Below are 19,956 nucleotides of genomic sequence, written 5' to 3'. Positions count from 1 at the left end.
AAATAAAAATACAAGGTAGGTAAAAATTTAACTGTATATTTGAATAGCTAAATATTGATGGGTGCCTATATGTTCTGAGTTGTTAAATTCCTTGCTGATACATCAATAAGATGCAGAGAGGACATCTGAATAATTGGTAATTTGAAAGGGTATCATACTAATGTGCTCTTGTTTTCATAAGTTTTATATCTATATCTATATCTATATCTATCTATCTCTATATATATATTCATTTTTTGTAAGTAGCATCCTATCTTTTTCTTATCATCTCACATTTTCATTGACAGGGTCCTGAATTCATACATCTGACCAGCACAAATGGGTAGAACTTACCAAATCTTCATCAGGATAAAAAGCTTCTTCACAGCAAAGGAAACAGTCAACAAAACAAAGAGGCAACCCATGGAATGGGAGAAGATATTTGCAAATAACACTACAGATAAAAGGCTGGTATCCAAGATCTATAAAGAACTTCTCAAACTCAATACCCAGGAAACAAATAATCAAATAAAAAAAATGGGCAGAAGATATGAATACTTTTCCAATGAGGACATACAAATGGCTAACAGACACATGAAAAATGTTCAACATCATTAGCCATCAGGGAAATTCAAATCAAAACCACATTGAGATACCAACCTTACACCAGTTAGAATGGCAAAAATTGACAAGGCAAGAAACAACAAATATTGGAGAGGATGTGGAGAAAGGGGAACCCTCTTACACTGTTGGTGGGAATGCAAGTTGGTACAACCACTTTGGAAAACAGTGTGGAGGTTCCTTAAAAAATCAAAAATAGAGCTACCCTATGACCCAGCAATTGCACTACTGGGTATTTACACAAAGATACAGATGTAGTGAAAAGGAGGGCCATATGCACCCCAGTGTTCATAGCAGCAACGTCCACAATAGCCAAACTGTGGAAGGAGCCAAGGTGCTCTTCCACAGATGAATGGATAAAGAAGATGTGGTCCATATATACAATGGAATATTACTCAGCCATCAGAAAGAATGATCACCCAACATTTGCATAGACATGGATGGAACTGGAGGAGATTATACTAAGTGAAGTAAGTAAAGCAGAGAAAGACAATTATCATATGGTTTCACTCATATGTGGAACATAAGGAATAGCAGGGAGATCGTTAGGAGAAGGAAGGGAAAAATGAAGGGGGGGGAAACAGAGGGGGAGACGAACCATGAGAGACTATGGACTCCAGGAAACAAACTGAGGGTTTTAGAGGGGAGGGGGGTGGGGGGATGGGCTAGCCCGGTGATGGGTATCAATGAGGGCAAGTATTGCATGGAGCACTGGGTGTTATACACAAACAATGAATCATGGAACACTACATCAAAAACTAATGATGTACTGTATGGTGACTAACATATCATAATAAAAAATTTAAAAAATAAACAAAAATAAACTGCATGTTTAAATTAAAAAAAAAAAGAACTTACCAAATCAGATAAAAGCAAGATAAAAGAAGAAAAAGCCGGAGTCTCTACCATAAGAAAGCTCTTATCTATGTTATTCAATATATATTTTAATTAATATCATGAATAACATGAACAATTTACTTTGGTGGAAAGGATTTGCAGTAAAAAAATGGTATGATAAGTTTCTCATGGGGCTGGTGGGCAACAGAATCCATAAACGTGGGGTGAGGGGATAAGAACCAGGGAAATCTTGATTCTTCCTTTAATCTTGTTACTTCCTAGCATTTTGACCACGTGACTTGCTACCCTTCCTTCTTTCACACTGTCATTTATTCATTCACTATTCTCCCGCTACTCAAATATACCGAGTGAAGGTACAGAAATGAATGATCTGGTTCCTGTCTTCACGAGACTCATGTTTTAATAAGGGAAGGTAACAAAAAAGCTTTAGCAGAGCTGTGACACCAACAGTTTGAAAAGTTTAATAGGGACAAAGGGAGAAACGGCTAAGTAGGCTTCAATTTCCTTACACCTGCGATAACTGTGTCCAGTTATTCATGAGGGTGAAACAAGAGGTCTGGCACACATTCACCTTCACTGTGCGAATGGACTCAACAGCTTCATAATCCCAAAGAGGAGTTTGAATGGCTCTTCACAAAGGGCCTCCAACCAGTTTGTCCCATCTAGGGTCATTTCAACCTTGCCCTATTTCTCCAGGAGCTTGAAGCTGCTCACTGTTCTCTAAACAAGGCATGATTTCTCACACAGCTGTGCCAGCCAGGCACAAGCTGCTTCCCTGCCTGGAAAGAAGCTTCTTTGTGTTTCTGACATGAGCCCTCCTGACTCCCTCTGCTCTGTCCTCTGTCTAATAAGCTACTCCTCATGGGGCAGACCCAGGTCAAGCAACCCTGTAAAACCTCCTTGGGGCTCCTAATGTGGCCAGTGACCTCTCTCTCTCTGCACCCCTAGTGCTTTTGCCCCACCTTTAGCAAAGCACTCATCACAGCCACGTGTCTGTCTCATTTACCGTGAACTCCCCGGGGATAGAGATCTTGTCTTTCCCATCCCCTCATTGCTAGCACCTAGCAACGTGCCTCGGTAAATGTTGCTTATAAAAGTGAATGTACGTGTAAAGAACATATTACTCAATGAAAAAAGGCCAAATACATGAATGAAGGATCAAATTAACAAGTCAGTAAATTACCGAGTAGTGATTGAGGAAATGAGGAAATGTTGGAGTGGTAAATTGTATAGTTATTTAATTAATGAATAAATGGATACATTATTTAGTAAGCGAATAAATACGTGCATAGTTAACCTACGGGAGCTCATTGCTGCTTCTTTCCACATCAAAGAAGGATGATTTATTCCACTCTCTTGCATGCCTCCAGGATTTTATTGGACACACAAGCTTTTCACTTTTAACAGCTGCATCTCCCAGGATTCTGCTGCACGGAGGATTTTTGCCTAAAGGATTAAGGACAGCTCACCTTTTAACTATTCTAGACAATTTGCAATTGTAATATGTGACAAAGTTACAGTTTTGACAGTATTTCACAAAACCTTATTTTATGACTAATTTGACAATTTAAACATAGCCCCCTGTAAAACGCTCAGTTGTTTTTGGGCTTTGGTTTCTTCCCCCTCCTTCCAGATATGACTTTTAGAGTAAATCCTGACTCAAACATTAAACTTTCTCAGGGTAAATGGGGTTTAGCTGACTTTAATTTGTAAGAGACAACATCAATTTAGAAGAAAACGATTTCTGTTATTTTGGTAAAATTTACTCAAATAAAAGCAGGCTTGTAGCATTTCATTTGCATTGGCCAAAGCAGAAACCTGTGAGCTTCGGAAATGGCGTGGCATTTACGTGGCGGCCACCAGGAGACAGTGCCTTGTGTTTGCAGTACAAAACTGCACATAATCTCGATTGTGAAAATTGTACAGAGAGGTAATCGTTTGGTATTTTGGACACACATTTCTCAGGCAGCCAGGAGCTTCTCATGAGGACTGCCAAATAAACAGATCATGAGGTTAAGATTAACTGTCGACAGAGACTTAATCTGCTAGCTGAGTGTCTGACGGAACGAGAACCATGCATTTTGCAATGGTCAACAGATACAGAATTTGTAAGATTCCATCCTTACCTCATTTTTCATGTAAGTGAGTAACAAGGCGAAGCCTCTGTGAATATAGTGTTCACCAAATCAATTGCAGACATTAGAGAAATTGCAGATAATAATAATAATGACCTTCATACACTGCTTTCACAGCTCAGACATCCTCCATCCTTCCAGTGTCCTCCTTTATCTTTTCCCAGACCTGTTTCAAAGAACACTTATCTCTGAGCAACAGAAAGCATGTTCTTAAAAAAAAATGTGGGAAATAGAGGTAAATTATCCATTGTCTCAACACTCAAATCTAGCTAAAGCCAGCACCTAGGGTCCTATTCTCTTTTCCAATGCTCCAGGTTTGCTGTAAATGCATTTGCTTCCTTCCTGTATCATTTCATATGTTGATATAATGTGTTTAATATAAGCATTAAAGTATTTAAGTATTTTGAATAGCTTTGTGATTTTCAATTATTGTAATAACCCATGGGCTATTTAATTATACTCCAAAATTTGGTTATTTGCAGTGTTCTTAACTTTCAGTTATTACAAACATCACTGTGTTGGTTACTGAGGTGTGTAAAGTTTCTTTCCATATTTTAGATTATGGAAAATCCAAATTTTCCATAATTTGGAAATTATGGACTGGTCCCCAAAAAGGAATATTTCAGGCTACAGTATGAGTATTTTATTTATTTATCTAGAAAGAGAGAGAAAGAGCATAAAGAGGGGGAGGGGCAGAGGGAGAAAGAATCTCAAGCAGACTCCCCACTGAGTCCGGAGCCAAATGCAGGGCTCGATCTCACGACCCTGAGATCACGACCTGAGCCGAAATCAAGATGGATGCTTAACTGACTATTTTTGAGAACTGCGAAAAGTAACAGAATAGTGGTTTGATCCTGTTTTTTGATACCTTGAGTTTCATTGGCTCCTTCCTTGGGCCTCTTCATATGTCAATGACTGAGAGCCAAAGACACAGGAGAGGTAGATGAAAGCATCCACGTAAGTTATATCCCAGATGGGGGACCGTGACAGAAACACAGAATGACTTGGGCCTTTCTGGAAGTTCTGTGAGGCAGGGCAATGTGGCCAAGACCATTCTGACAAAGCCATACCATGCTTATTGATCTTGGAACGGAAATCCGTCCTCCTCTCACTTCCCCAACCAGTACCCTGACCCCCATTTCTGCTCACTACCTCCCTCGTCTTCTCCCTTACAACTTGCCCAAAACACATGCTTGGCTCTCAGGCCACCCGAGAAGTCCTCAAGGGGACATTAGACAGCTGCCTCGAAGAAAAGAAAACTCAATTGGAAGAGAGGGACAGTTAGGAAGTACAGTTCTCTTTGTGCAAACTCAAGAATTTTTTGAGAGGGAGAGGGAGCTAAGCTATTTCTGTGGCTTCACACAGAGAAATAGGAATAGAAATGACCGAAGGGCATTCTAACGGGAAGGGCTAGCCATTTGTGGAACACGCCCCTGAAGGTAGTGAGGCGTAAGTGGATATTGTAACTTATTGGAAATGGACAAGATGTTGTGTTACTAAGTAGAGGGAAGTAGGTCAGTTCAGTCCATTACATTTTATAATTGTAGGATGTAGAAGGAAATAGGGAGCTATTGAATTTTAGCTGCTATTATCCCAGCCTAGAGTGGACAGCAACAATGTGACCCGTAATTACAATAATTGTTCAGATGGACTTCATAAATGAACCGAGATAGGTCTTTTGAAAAGAGCTTTTAAAAGTGAAAACATTTCCCCAATACGTATTTTCTAGTCCGCTTGGCTGTCCCCTCAGGGCTCAGGAAAAGAGACTCAGGCAGTGGAAGTATGTTTAGCAATTGGGCCTCTTCCCAGGTTGTGAGACGTTGAGCAAAAATCCAGAGTTATTATTAGATCTAAATGGAGGCTTTTGTCAAAAGGCCTCTTGAACTGTTAGGAAATCAGAGTGTAAATTGATAATGACACACAACACGTCCCCTCCTGCCGAAGGCCGCTGAGATACCCCAGAAAGAACTCGCATGGTCTCCTACCAACAGCATGTTGCTCAACACTTGTCCTTCTACGAAGTCAGCCTGACAACTGCATTCTTCTCTTCCTTATAAGAGGCAAAATGAGATAGATTAAAGAGGATGTTTGAACTGAGACTATTAATTTCCTTGCAGTGTGTATTCAAGTCAGATCCCTTTAGAGGAGCCTTTTGTGGTTTCATAAAATTACAACTTTGGCTATTCGGCTGCCTCTTCCAAAGCATAAATTTGGCTTCTAAAGAAAACGTACTTCATAGAAGAAAGGAAAGAAATGAGTATGTGGTTATCTTAAATATATTCATTATATGTAATAGTTCTGTTATGCAAAGAAACAATTACAGTATTAACTCCTTATTAATAAAAGAAATCCTAAAAAACAGGCTTCATGAAACTTAGAAGGTTGCTTTGATTTCTATTTGAAAAAAAATAATAAAGCAGGATTTTCCCTAACAGTTTATGAATGTTTAAAAATAACTTTTTAAACTGTCAGGTTTAAAAATAAATGTTGGTCTCTTTTCTAAGACCATTACAATACTTTTAAAAAATTTTTTCAGGGGTTAGGTGAGACCCTTTCATGGAGGAAACGCGTGTGCGTGATGTCTTGCAGGGAAACTGGGTAATGGATCGCTCCACCTGCTCGTCTGACCATTTCCGGTCCATTAGCTTCCCTCAAATGTGCGTTGTGGTGGTGTGTGCAGCTCAAGCTCGCGGAACAGCGCTGTTATTTCAGATTCTTCTTTGCAGCCCGGTTTCTGGGCTCCTAACTCTTAGCACAGTACCTCACACGTGGCAGGAAGTCCATTTTATTTAATGAAGCCTTAAATGTCATGCCTGGAAAAGGGGAGATTCTTACTTTGCTCTGTGGGTTAGACAAACTTTTGGTTGATTTGAACTCATAGAAAACGAAACTCAATTTCTACCGTTGAAGAAAGACAACTTGGGTTTTTGGAGTCCAATCTGCCACCCAGGGATGAAGTTCAGATTTGGGCAGACAGCGTGATATTTTTAAAGATGCCCTTACTAGCGATCTGCAGCTTCATCTCTAGGCCCAGTGCTGTGTGACGTTGAGCAGTCGTCTCCACTCTCTGGGCTCTCCATTCTCTACTTAGCGATTCTCAATGCCCACTTCCCCACTGGAGATTTTTTAAACACCCATGCCTGGGGCCCACCTCAGGCCAAATACTTTAGAACATCCAATGGGCATGGCCCAGCTGTGTATTTTTAAATGACTCTCCATGCAATTCCAAAGCGAAGCTGGGTTTAAACCATGGCTCTAGGCCAGCGCCTCTCACATTTTAATGTGATGGGAATGACCCGGGATCTTGTAAAAATGCAGAGTCTGATCCATCAGGTCTGGGAATTCTGCTTCTGAAGCAAGTGCTCCGGTGACGCTGGCTGGCTTTGCCGCGCTCGGAGGCTCTAGAACCTGGGAGCTTATCAAACAGGTGGAAGGCCCCACTGCAGGCCCACCGAGTTGGATTCTGAATTCCAAAGAGTGCTAGGGGATTTGTAACACATCAAAGTTTGAAAATGACTGGTGTCGATAATCCATAATAACCCCTCTGGCTCTAATACACCAGGTCTTTCAGGGTATGGCCTCTGCCCACTTTCATCTTATCGCCTTCCCATCTCCCTGTGCTCACCACACCCCGACAACTGAGACTCCTTGTAATTGTCCCAATGTGTACTGACTTCATGCCTTTGCATTATGGGTGTCATTCCCATTACAGTAAAAAATTGCTTCCATTTTACCTGCTGATTTTCTAGTAGTCCTTCAAGATTTAGGTATCAAATCCTCCAAGGAAGCTATATTTAATATTTCTAACAACTACACAGCCCTAGGTTAGGTGCTAATTTTGCCATACTTCCTCATATTGAACTGAAATTACCCACTTACGGGCTTTACTACCCATCCAGAATGTAGATTTCTGGAGTGGCAAAAATACATCTTATTGAGTTTTTTTCTATCTATCAAGTTTCCTATCAGTATACACTTCTACTTCTTTGTTTTTTAAGATTTTATTTATTTTAGAGAGAGAGAGCAAGTGGGTAGAGGGGGAGAGAGAGAGGGAGGGAGACAGAGAATCTCTTAAGCAGACTCCATGCTGAGCGTGGAGCCTGATGTGGGGCTCGATCTCACAACCCTAAGATCATGACCTGAGCTGAAACCAAGAGTTGGAAGCTTAAACGACTGAGCCACTCAGGCTCCCCCTCTTCTACTTCTTAATGTAAATTCTCATTAGGATGGAGATCTCAGTAGGTCCTTCATCTCAATCTGTTCTTTCTGTCATGAGTGTTAGTACCAGGGTCATGTGGCTGTAGTAACTCAAGAGGGATTTCCTGCCACAGCCTCAATCTGTTGGGTCCGGAGGAGATGCTGGAACATGCGAGCTCTTGAAGGCTCAAGACCCCCAGAATAAAGCAGCTTTGGTGGGCTATCTTCAGTAATGGTAACAGATGAGTGAGAAGGGCATTTACTCACTTGATTTCTGCGCTGCTTATATTTTTGACATTTATCAAAGCTGATGTTGCTTCCCAAACACCAAGGGAGGAAAGATGGAGCAGATCATTTTCATTCTCCTGGTGTTCTCTTGGTTGTTTCCCAGGCTGACTGAGAATAATTTGCATCCTGTCCAGGCCCCATAATTTCTGGTTGTTAAAGAAAGACACATGGGTATTGTCAAAGCGCCGTGAGACCTTTACTCAGTGTAGTGTGACCTGAAGGATATGGGAAATGTGGGAGGGCCATTTACTGTGATTTTCTCCCTGTGCCCCATACCAGAAGTGTCCTGTGAAAGAAGAAGAGACATCAAGGCTGCATTTGCTCTCAGCTTAGTTTTGGATTCAAATTATGTATATGTAGTAAATTCAATGAATATCTATGAAGTGTCCCCTGTGTATCAGACTCTGTTAGACGTTGGGGAGACTGACTTTAATGAGTCATAGATTTTTACCTTCTAGGAGCTCCCTGTTACAGATAAGGAGGACCATGCAGCTAAGTGTTATCCTAGAGACTAAGGTGCCACAAGAACATAGATGAAAAGACAATTAACTCTGTTGCATATGTTGTAAAAAAGATAACAAGGGCTAGTATGTCAAGGGACACTTTAAAAAGAATGAAAGAGTTACTCAAAATAGAAGGAGGAGTAAGAGCTTTCTAAGTAGGGGACTAGCCCGAGTCAGGTCAAGGAGGCAAAATACCATTTTAGCCTATATTATAGTACTAGAATTAAATTTAATAATGCATAATCTTAAATATATATGTTTTTCTCACTCATATAAATTTTTAAAAAATATTTCAGGGTATTAGCCCATCATTATTCATTGATAACCTGAATAACACCGTGGCATAGCAGAAAGTCCAAGAAAATGTCAGAGGAAAATGAAATTAATACCTAAAATATGATTATGAAATGAACTTTAGCTCAACTTGAATTAAATGTGGCAAAGATGAAGCAGCAACTCGAAGACATTTTGACATTATTTTGTGAATTATTTGAGGCTGAACGTGAGATTTGTTCCACTACATAGAACTGGCCTTTGCTGGGAGTATTACCAATTTAGGATTACATTAAGTAAATTCTCAACCAGGTTCTTGTGGCCAGACAGACAATGTGAATGTGTACTTTTGAATTTTAAGGGAAGGTCTTCCCCTGCTTCAACCTAGAGTCCAGTTTGATCCATTTTAGTGTCCCTGTGTTCCCTTATGAGTTTTTGTTTGTTTGTTTGAATTCTATCCATTCCCTGAGGACCTCTTTTTGAGTCTTGGCTACATATGGGGGTCCATCTTGGCGTACGCACTATTCATAAGGTATTAACAGATATGCCAGGACAGGCTCTCTCCAATGTTTTGTTAGCTCTCCCCCTGTTTTTGGCATCTTACAGTAGCCATACCTATATATCTATATCTGTATCTGCATCTATTTAATCCATAGCTATATTCTTTCAAGATATTTTATTCAGAGGTTTAGTTAATGTCTCAGTTTCTATTGCTGTGTAACAAATGACCCTGAAACTTCTCTGAAATAAAAGCAATAGATTCTAGAGATGATCTTGTCTTGTACAGATGACTTTTAGTGATGTATTTAAAAGTAAGAACGGATGACTATTATACTGACAAAAATAAGGTTGGAAATACTAATAAAGTAGGAGCTAAGACATGATGTGTGTCTATCACTGAAATGTGCTTGATGTGTGTCTATCACTTAAAGACAGTATGGTTATCCCTGGTCTACTCTCCCAATTCTCTGCTGATCAGTGGGTCCACCTGGCAGGCACACAGAGAGAAGCTGGAGAAAAAGGCAGGGTCTGGTCAAAACAGAGAAGAGACAGTATGTGTGTCTATCACTAAGACATGATGTGTGTCTATCACTTAAAGACAGTATGGTTATCCCTGGTCTACTCTCCCAATTCTCTGCTGATCAGTGGGTCCACCTGGCAGGCACACAGAGAGAAGCTGGAGAAAAAGGCAGGGTCTGGTCAAAACAGAGAAGAGACAGTATGGTTGTTTTGTTTTTCCTTATGATATGTGTTGTGTCTTTAACTAAAGGACGGTTTGGTTTTCCCTGGTCTACTCTCCCAATTCTCTGCTGATCAGTGGGTCCACCTGGCAGGCACACAGAGAGAAGCTGGAGAAAAAGGCAGGGTCTGGTCAAAACAGAGAAGAGCTTGAGGTAAAGAACAAGGTGCTGGCCTTGGCCTCACCGACATTAGTTAATTAACAAATTCACATACATTGAATTCAAATTTTGGACAGGATTTTGGAGGGGCAGTGGCAGGATCCCTTTTGCAATAGCATTCATAGTGATTAGGGAGAGTGGAACCAGGAAGTAAAACAGGTGAGGGTTTCAATGCTAATTGGAAATAGACTTGTGTCTGAACTTGGCAACTAGCCTTGAATAAACCACATTGTTAAAGTATTTTTCCCAGATGAAGGGAACGATTTAAAAAAAGAGGAGAAAGAGGAAAAAAAGAAGTCACGACAAGACACACCCTTATGAAATTTCAAACACTAGAATAAAGAGATCCTGAAAACATCATAGGAATGAAAATGAGCAGGCATCGGATTTCTCATTAGTAAGACAAGATGCTAGAACACAATGGTGTAATTTTTTCATAGTTCCGAGGGACAACATTTTCAACACAGAACACTATAGTTAGCTTTGGTGGAAACTTGTGGTTTCCTACTCAGCAACCATTCTTTCTCTTCCTGTTTGTAGGTACATCTCCAGCTCTGTTGCTATCTGCTGAGCAGGAATATGCTAGCGAGGGAAGGTCCCTTCCACAGCCATGGAAAAGGAATTATTGGTCCACATCCGTTATGACAAAAGCATTCCTCTTTGCTATCGATTATTCAAAGTGTGGGATTGCCATGCAGTTCTAACAAAGAAGCCTTCTGGGCCTCTGGAGACAACTGTTTTCCTGATAGAAAGACAGAGTATTCAAGAAGGTCTCTTTTCCCCAGCAGTCCATCTTCCTGCCTCAAACTCAGTTATTTGAGGGCATTATGCTTGGATCTGTGTCTTCCATCTTGTGACTACAAAGTAATAAGCCAACACACTGCTGGTGGCCAAGGAGAAAAATGGAAAGAGCCCAGGTCATCGATAACATTGTTCAGCCACTGCACCACGCCTGGTACCACCTACTTCCAGATTTCCTGTTATTTCAGATCATTAAGGATCTTTTTCCCTTGAGCTATCGTGGGGATGGTTTGCTACTTGCAGCAGAATGCCTCGTGAATGCTACGTGGGCCAAATTACCTATCAGGCATAAGATGTAAAAAAAATTTTTTTCAGACTTGGAAATGGCCAAACATTTCTATGTCATGCATTCGTTTCTAGAGATTTACCTGAGCATTTATTCCAATAAATTGAGGAAGGCAATCAGGAAAGGAAACAGAACCCACCCCAAAGGAGCATTAAGGGAAGTGCTGGGGTGAGCGCATAAAGCCTGGAGGCAAGAAACCAGATTGGAAAAGAAAAAAAAAGGAGAAAGGGTTGGAAGTGTGCATCAGGCAGGGAGAGCGGGAAATCTCCAGAAAAGACAAAAAAAAATGCGTACTCAATGGATAGAAATTATGATTGAGAGTTTGGGCTGCAATAGCCATATGATCATATGACGCGGGGAAATAAATACAGCAAGAAAGACGGTAACTAGGAACGCTGGTATGTGCATCTCGGAGAAGGAGGCTAGGGAATAAATCAGACCGGATACCAACATGGAAAGACCCATGTTGCTGCATGCTGACTGAGTGAGGTAAATTAAGGGGAGAGATGCCATGTAATCCGAGTAAGGAGGAATATTCACCTTTGGGAATTCCATAAATCTCAGCATCTGATATCATATTTAGGCTTCGCAGTAAACAAAGACCCTATAGTTTTCAAAATTAAATATAAATAAATGTAATAGAATCGCATAAATGCAAACGGACAGAATTAACCTTTAGATAAGGAATAGAAGTTTTGGTTGTGGTTGTCTGGCAATGTAGACAAAATGATGTCATCGATGACGTAATTGATAAGGTAAAAGTATAGTGGACATAAAGCCGGAATTCGTGGTGGGGTAGAAACTGATACAAAGCGTAAAGGCACGAGTGTCCTTAATTAACAATCTGGAAACAGTTATCAGATATCACCTTGCACCGGTGGAATAAAAAAGAGATGTTTAAATACGCTACTTAATGTTAAAAGCAACCTACAGAATAACTAAGAAGAATCACATCTGGGGATTTGGTGAAGAAGAATAGTAGTGTCAATGAGCAAAATCTTTATCTTTTAAATCGGACCATCTCACACAATGCTCTGGTCCCCTATTTGTCTTCCACATCCCACCTCAGATTGTCACCCACTCTGTGGCACATGCCCAACCATCTGCCACCCTTGCTCCCAGGCTGCAGTCGTTGATACTGTGTGCCCCCTCTGTGGCATTATTTTATTTCTCCATCCCTTCAACAATACTCTGGAGGGGTTAGTCTGTCCCAGGCTGTGGCGTAGATGCCAGAGATACAACTGCAAAAAGAGGCATGACGCACATGGGCACTCTTCTTACAGAACAGACACTCTTAAGGGAAGAAAAGAATTAAAGATCTGATGATAAAACCAGATAAAGAATGACAATTGTGATAGGGGCTATGGAACAGACATGTAGGGAGCAGGGAGAGTAGAGACACACAGGCATGCACCTAGTGTGGGGAATCCAGGGAGGCTCCCATGAGGAGGTGATGTAGGAGCTGCTCTCTGAAGGATGACAGACATTAAGTAGACGAAAGGCTGAAGGTGTGAAGAAAAGAACAAGGTACAAAGAGCATGGTACGAGGCAGGAAGGAGTATACCATCAAGAGGAGAAACTCTGTTAAGGCCCTATGCTATTGGAATGCGGGGAGTGAGGAGAGAAGCTTAAGACAACACGGGTGAGGGGCGCCTGGGTGGCTCAGTTGGTTAAGTGTCTGTCTTCAGCTCAGGTCATGATCCCAGGGTCCTGGGATCAAGTCCCACATCAGGCTCCTTGCTTAGCGGGGAGTCTGCTTTTCCCTCTGCCTGCTGCTCCCCCTGCTTGTGCGTGCTCTTTCTCTCTCTCTGTGTCTCTCTCTGACAAATAAATAAATTAAAAAAAAAAAACAAAACACTGGTGAGGGAAGCGGGGATTACATCTTGTAGGACTTTGAGACCATGTTACAGGTTTTGTCCTTTCCAGAGAATGAGGAATCCACTGAAGATTAACCTCAGTGAATTTTGTCTGTGGCTAGATTAGGAGTGAGTGAGTTGCAGCCCATGGATCAAATCCGGCCCACCACCTGTTCTTGTAAATAAAGTTTTATTGGAACATAGCCATGCGCTTTGTTTGCCTACTATCTATGGCTGCTTTCACACTGTAATGGCAAAATGGGGGTAGTTGCAACAGACACTGTATGGGATGCAAAGCCCAAAATATGTTTTCTTTACGGAAAATGATCCTTGGGATAGATCACCCTATGAACAATGCAGAGAACTGTTCGTGCTTTTATGCTAACACCTACTGTAATAAGATCGTCTGTATACTTAGTGCATTTCCCCATTATTACACTGTGAGCTCATTTTGGAACAGGGACCATATTCAATCCATCTTAGTTTCCCTAACTTCTAATACATTATCGGTACAATGAACAATTCACTGGTTGAATCAATTCTACTCATTTACCTCATAGATCATCTAGACCAGCTGCTAATTTAACTGATGTGAAAACTAAGGTCAAGGAAGTTTGTGGGACTGTCCCCCAAACACTCAACAAGTCATTATCCATATTGGGTATCAAATCCTGATCTCTTGGCTGTTGGTCCTGCCACCTCTGCTCTTACTTTGATTCAGCTGCCTAAATAATTCAAGTATCACGAGAACCAGGAAACTGGAGAGATGCGTCTACTTATAGAGTCATACTTTGAGAGCCACGATGACTCATTTGTGAGGAAAACGTGCCCAGGAGCTTTGTCTAAATCTGTGTTATCATCATTTCCATAGAGCAGAGGTTTGCGCATTATCTTAGCAAGCTGAGCTCGACGAAATAGCCTGGAAAGCTCTGAGGATTCTGTGAGGACTCCTACACAGAGGTCAGGGATGCAGAAGGCTCCGTATTGCTGTTCCATATGCCTGTTTGCCCTTCCTATTAGCAGGCTGGAAATATAATTAGGAGACAAACAGCACAGATGCTGCAGTTTACAATAACCAGAAGAAACCACCGAAACGGGTAAGACATGAAAGGATAATTTTGCTTATACAAAATAGCAGACTGCAAACTAAAACCAAGAAAAACAAACAGGCAGATGGAAAGAGTGGGGAAGGCATTGGCACAGCTGTGAGCGGGATTCAGACACCCAGATGCAACATAATTTGGGGGGATGGGTGGGAGAGGAAGAGAATCTGAGGGGAAAAAAAAAAAAACCAACAACAAACCCGAGATACAAAAAAGATACTGGAGAATAATGAGTTTCTCATCTCTCCACCTGCAGGTTACACTTTTTCACATCCCCCTCCTCTTACCCTGGTTGCTGAAAGTCATTTCCTGGGGGATGGGGAGGAGGGGACCCAAGGACAGAAAAGATAAACAGGCGTCCTTCCTAACAGAGAAGGCAGTGAAAGTAAAATCAACAGCTATGATTGCAGTGGAAGGAGAAAGACATAGCCATGACCCAGAAGAGGGTGAGCAGTAGTGTTTGGTTTTATTATTAGCAGCATTATTTAGATAACAACACATGTGCATGGCTCCCTCTCCAGATAGAGTCCCCGCAGGGGGAGGGGCGAGAGAGAGAACCACTACGCTTGGAGTTTCTACAGACGCGTTAACCACTGTCATGGAAACTGCAAACATCATCGTGGTTAATCCCCCTCCCCCAACAACACCAGCAAAATAACTCAGTGTTGTATGTCTTTTCTGTTTTTAGGGGTTAGGAGACTGAAGGTCAATGGGTAGGAGGCAAGATTTAAACCTAGAACTTTTTGATAATCTAGAGTGTCTCCTCCAACCACTTATGGGCAAACACAAAGCAAGATCATCAGAAGTGCTTCTGTTATGTCAAACCAAATGGGACACCCAAAGGGAGTGACAATGGGTTCTTTAACAAATGGTGCCTCGGCAGAGAAGGTTCCATTGCCCAGAAGAGACATGGCCAAAGCATGCTTCGCTCTGCTGTGCAGTCTGAGCCCTGTGATTTCATTTCTCTCCAAATGCTCATCGTTTTCCTTTTTTTTTGTATAGTTGCCTATTTATGCTTTTTACTCCCACTGTACTGTGAGCCCCTAGAGAACAAAAATTGGGCATCATTCATCCTTATATCCCCAGAACCAGAAAAATCTGCTTCTCCTTAAAGCTGCTACATGGCCCAGCTCCAGGGGCCCCACGGCCACGGGTGTAGTGTGTGGCACAGGGGTTCCCCAGAGAGCAGGCGGTCAGCGAGCGGTGACAAAGGCATGGCTCTCTCCAGCCAGCCAGCCAGCTTCCAAGTATTCTCCTTCACAACTGACATCTCCCTCCTCTGGGTTCTCAGGACACTCTATTTGATGCGCCCCTTTCCCCAAGCCAGCTCCTCACCACACTCTCGTCACGCCCCCAGGGACCAGCTGACACTCATCCCTAGAGCTGTTTATGCCCACGCTGGCTTTCCCCTAAGGTTCCTTGAAGTGGCCTGGTCAAGCGAAGCGAGTACATATTTTGAACAAAATAATGTGATTCTTTTCTAAAGAAGGTTTCCTTATTTCATGGCTTAAAAATCTTTTACATGTAATCAATGCTCAGTGATGTCTTGTCTTCACTATTGATTCCTTTGTCCCCTCCCTACAGCCCTGGGAGCAGCACGGTCCTGGGCTCCTCGGCCTGGGCTGTGAACAGTTTCCTGATGGCGATAGGGCCTCTCTGCCTCCCGCCACAGGAAATGGGGCAGAGTTCCCACATCTTGGAGGATGTATCTCTTCATGGGAAGAGAAAAATTGTAGTTCTGCATTCCAGCTCCTGGGCTATTCACACCAGCTATTTTGGGGAAGGGGGAAGCCAGTCTCACAACACTTTCCCCAGAGAAAAGATGCCAATGTCAATGTCAATGTCAGCCATTAGGAAACGTCATTAAAGCAGATGAGAAACGGGCTGTGGACATTTTTATGAGCCCAGAATACTCTGGTTGGAGATTTTATGGAGACCACAGGAAACTAGAGAGACAATGACATTCATACCCTTTTTTAGAGTCTGGTAAGGAGCAATTTTTGTGTGTGTGTGCTCAACAGAGTGTGTTTTTGAAAGGGAAAGCTACTGTTGGAGGCCATGTCAAAGCGAGCCTTATTCAGAGAACTTGTGGATCTCTTAGCGATAGAATGCTCCAGGCCAAGGAGCTGTGGGCTCAATGCCCAAATCCTTTCAGAACTGCAAAGAAAACCCTTCCTTTTGATTCCAGGATACTCTGGAATGCTGTTCTGCATAAGTCTTTATGGTTGCAACAGGATACCTCTCATTTCTATATATTAATTTTCTTCTTTTTTCTCATGACAAACTGAAGCTCAGAAAGGTTGAGGAACTTAGAGAAACACAGAAATCGACAGCAGAGGAATCAGAACTTGACGGTACGTTTTCTCTATTTCCATGTTGCCTCTTCACCCAGGCCCAGAGGTGCAGATTTCAGGCAGGGATAGGAAAAGGCTGTGCCTGTAGAATTGTCCCCAAAGGAAGAATGAAGCCCCCCCACCCCGGGTCTTTATTTAGGTCTAATAGCTCGGCAGAGGTATTTTTCCCTATAAATCAGCCGTTGTGCCTTTAAGGTATTGATCCACACAATGAAATAGGAGGGAGGTGTGCAAATTCCTGGCAGTTTGCTTTCTGCCTTTCCAGTATTGCAACTGTGTGTTTTCCTGGAGTCCTACGGGAGGGAAGGGGCAGATTATCCAGAATATTCCTGAAAGGCAGAGCTTTCCTATTCATACTGACATCTTGTGGCAGTCCTGTATTACTGCAGCCTGCATTGCCTCGTGAGCTGAACATTCAATTTTACTGATATTTCTTTTCCTTTTCCATACGGTAACTGGACCAGAGGTTACTAAGCACCTGGCAGGTGCCAGGCACTGTGCTAAGCACTTGGGAACATTCAGACATACTTATAGAAGAACGGTGGCCGAGACCATATCGGAAGCTATTATAGCCGCACGTCCCTGATAAATGGAACTACAAATCCGTGAGCACCTGCCATGCGGGTTACCAGGTGCTCAGTAATAACTGTACTATCTGCTCTGCATTTATTATCCCAGTTAATCTTCATGACGACCCTAGCTGGTGAGTATTCTCACTCACATTTCAGGTTTGAGGAAACTGAATCCACGAGAAGTCATTTAAATTATCCAAGTTTAAAAAGCTCTAAGTAGTGAAGTGAGTTTTCCCTGATTTTCTGTATCTCAAGCCAGAGCTACACTATTCTGTGAACAAAGAGTCGGGAGAGAGAGTGATTCCAATGAGGTGGCATTGGAGAAGTCCTTTAAGAATGAAGGGCTTCAGAGGGGAGGGGGTGGGGGAATGGGATAGGCCGGTGATGGGTAGTAAGGAGGGCACGTATTGCATGGTGCACTGGGTGTTATACGCAACTAATGAATCATCGAACTTTACATCAGAAACCAGGGATGTACTGTATGGTGACTGACATAATATAATAAAAAAACATTAAAATAAAAAAAAATTAAAAAAAAGAATGGCCAAGTTTGTTCTGTGATTTAGGCCATGGAAATAATGAGTTATCAGACGTTCCACAGGTCTAGGGGTGAAAGTCTGTTCAATTTAATCCAATTCTCCAATAACAGCAACAAAATAACAAAAAGCCCGACTATTAACATCATTGTGTATCTACTTCAGCTGGTTCTCTTGTGCAAACTTACAAATACATGAATATGTAAACAACAACAGCAACAACAGAATCATACCGTATGGACCGCTTGGTAATCTGCTTCTTGGATCACATTTATTGAATTTCTACCGCTGCCGACCAAATTATCAGAAACTCACTAGCTTAAAACAACACTCCTTTATCTCATGGTGCTGCAGGTCAGCAGTCTAGGCAGGCTCAGATGGGTTCTCTGCCGAGGGCACCCCAAGGGCACAGGCAAGGTACTGTGGAGCTCTGCTCTTACCTGGAGGCTCTGGGGCAGAATCCAGCGCCAAGCTCCTCCAGTTGGCAGGAGTTCTTTTTGTGCTTGTAGGACTGAGGACTTTGCGGTTTTGCGGGGTGCTGAGCAGAGATCCCTCCTACTGCCCGAGGCTGCAGTCAGAGCCTTGTCAGTGAGCTCTCCAACTCAGCAACGGAGAACCTTCTTCTCATGGAGTCCACAGCCTCTGAATTTTCCTAACTTCCTCTGCTGCTACTACCTGGAGAAATCCCTCGATACTTAAAGGCCTCTTTTCATTAGGTTAGCCCCACTCCCCTAGCTTAAGATCGACTGATTTGTAACCTTAATTACATGGCAAACTTCCTTTTGCCATAAAACGTAATATATCAGGGAAGTGCCGCCAGGGGCCATGTTAGAATTCTGCCTACTGCATTTAACAAACGTTCTTTCTACGTGCGTTCATTGAGGGTCTGCTACGTGCTAGATTCTAGGCTCTAGAGCTACGAAAGTGAATGAATCAGATAAAGGCCCTACACTCATGAAACACACCAGGGTTCTGGAAAGAAAAATCATTTCTGTATCATGGGATATGACTTTGCTTTTTTTTTTTTAATTGATAGGGCTGTGTAATCCCATTGTGTAAATACATCATAATTTAAGTAAATAATTCCAATATTGGATAATTTAGGTTCTTTGCCACTTTGTATTTATAAACAACACTGCAATGGACATTCTTTGGCACTGTTGTCAGATAGGCGCCTGGAGATAGAATTTATGGGGGTAAAATGTATGATTTTGATACATAATATCAAATTGTTTCTTGGAAAACCCATGCCAGCCAACACTCCTGCCAATTTTTTTCATCTTTGTAAATCTTTCTAGTGAGACTGAACATTTTATCCTATATACATATATGTATTATATTTATAACTTTTTAGGTTGTTCCTGTTCAATCCTTTGTGAATTTTTCCACTAGGATTTTTTTCCTTTGTATTATTTTACTAGATATTTAAATATTTAATGTATTAACTTCACTGTCTTACATGCTGCAGATTTGATCTTAGCTCACTGTCTTGTCATTTCACTTATGACATCTTTTAATAGAAGGGATTTTTTCAATCTAATTTATTCATGTCTTCCTTTATAGCTGTGCTTTTGGAACAATAGTTGGTAAAGCTTTTTTCACCCCCTTATGTAAGCATGCATGTATATTTTCTTTGAATTTATTTTTCTTATGGAAATTTTTAACTTGGCCCTAAATTAAGGATTTCTGGTTATTTTTTTCAAAAGTGTAACCAGTTGGTCTGCCATTGTCCCATGAATACACCAAATATTTCAACATGTCTAAAATGTGTACAAATTCTCTGTTCTCTTCTGGACTTCCTATATAGTTTGGCTGCTCTGGCTCTCCTGGATGACCCCCACACTGGCTTGGTTGCTACAGCTTTATGATGTCTTGAACTTGATAAGCTAAGTCCTCCTTCTTTACTCCTATTTAAACTAAAAAGCTTTAGAAACACAACGAATTAACTTCCTATGCCCCTGTGTTCTTCTCTCAGCCCACATCCACGCCCCAGTTAAAGTATCTGCTGATACCTCTTTCACTCTCTTCGCTTCCTAACCTACCTTTAAATAATGACTCAGACCACACTGATTTCACCCACCATTCTTAAATACATCTTCTCCCAGGCTCCCACTGACTTGGTCCTGATTGTGGTTTTTGCCTAGTCTGTTGAGAGACCTCCCGACCAGTTTAGTTTGTCTTCATTTGTGTCTAA

Source organism: Ursus maritimus, unplaced genomic scaffold (assembly GCF_017311325.1).
Source record: "Ursus maritimus isolate PB19 unplaced genomic scaffold, ASM1731132v1 scaffold_6, whole genome shotgun sequence".
Lineage (NCBI taxonomy): Eukaryota > Metazoa > Chordata > Mammalia > Carnivora > Ursidae > Ursus > Ursus maritimus.
Note: the sequence above shows the minus strand (reverse complement) of the source record.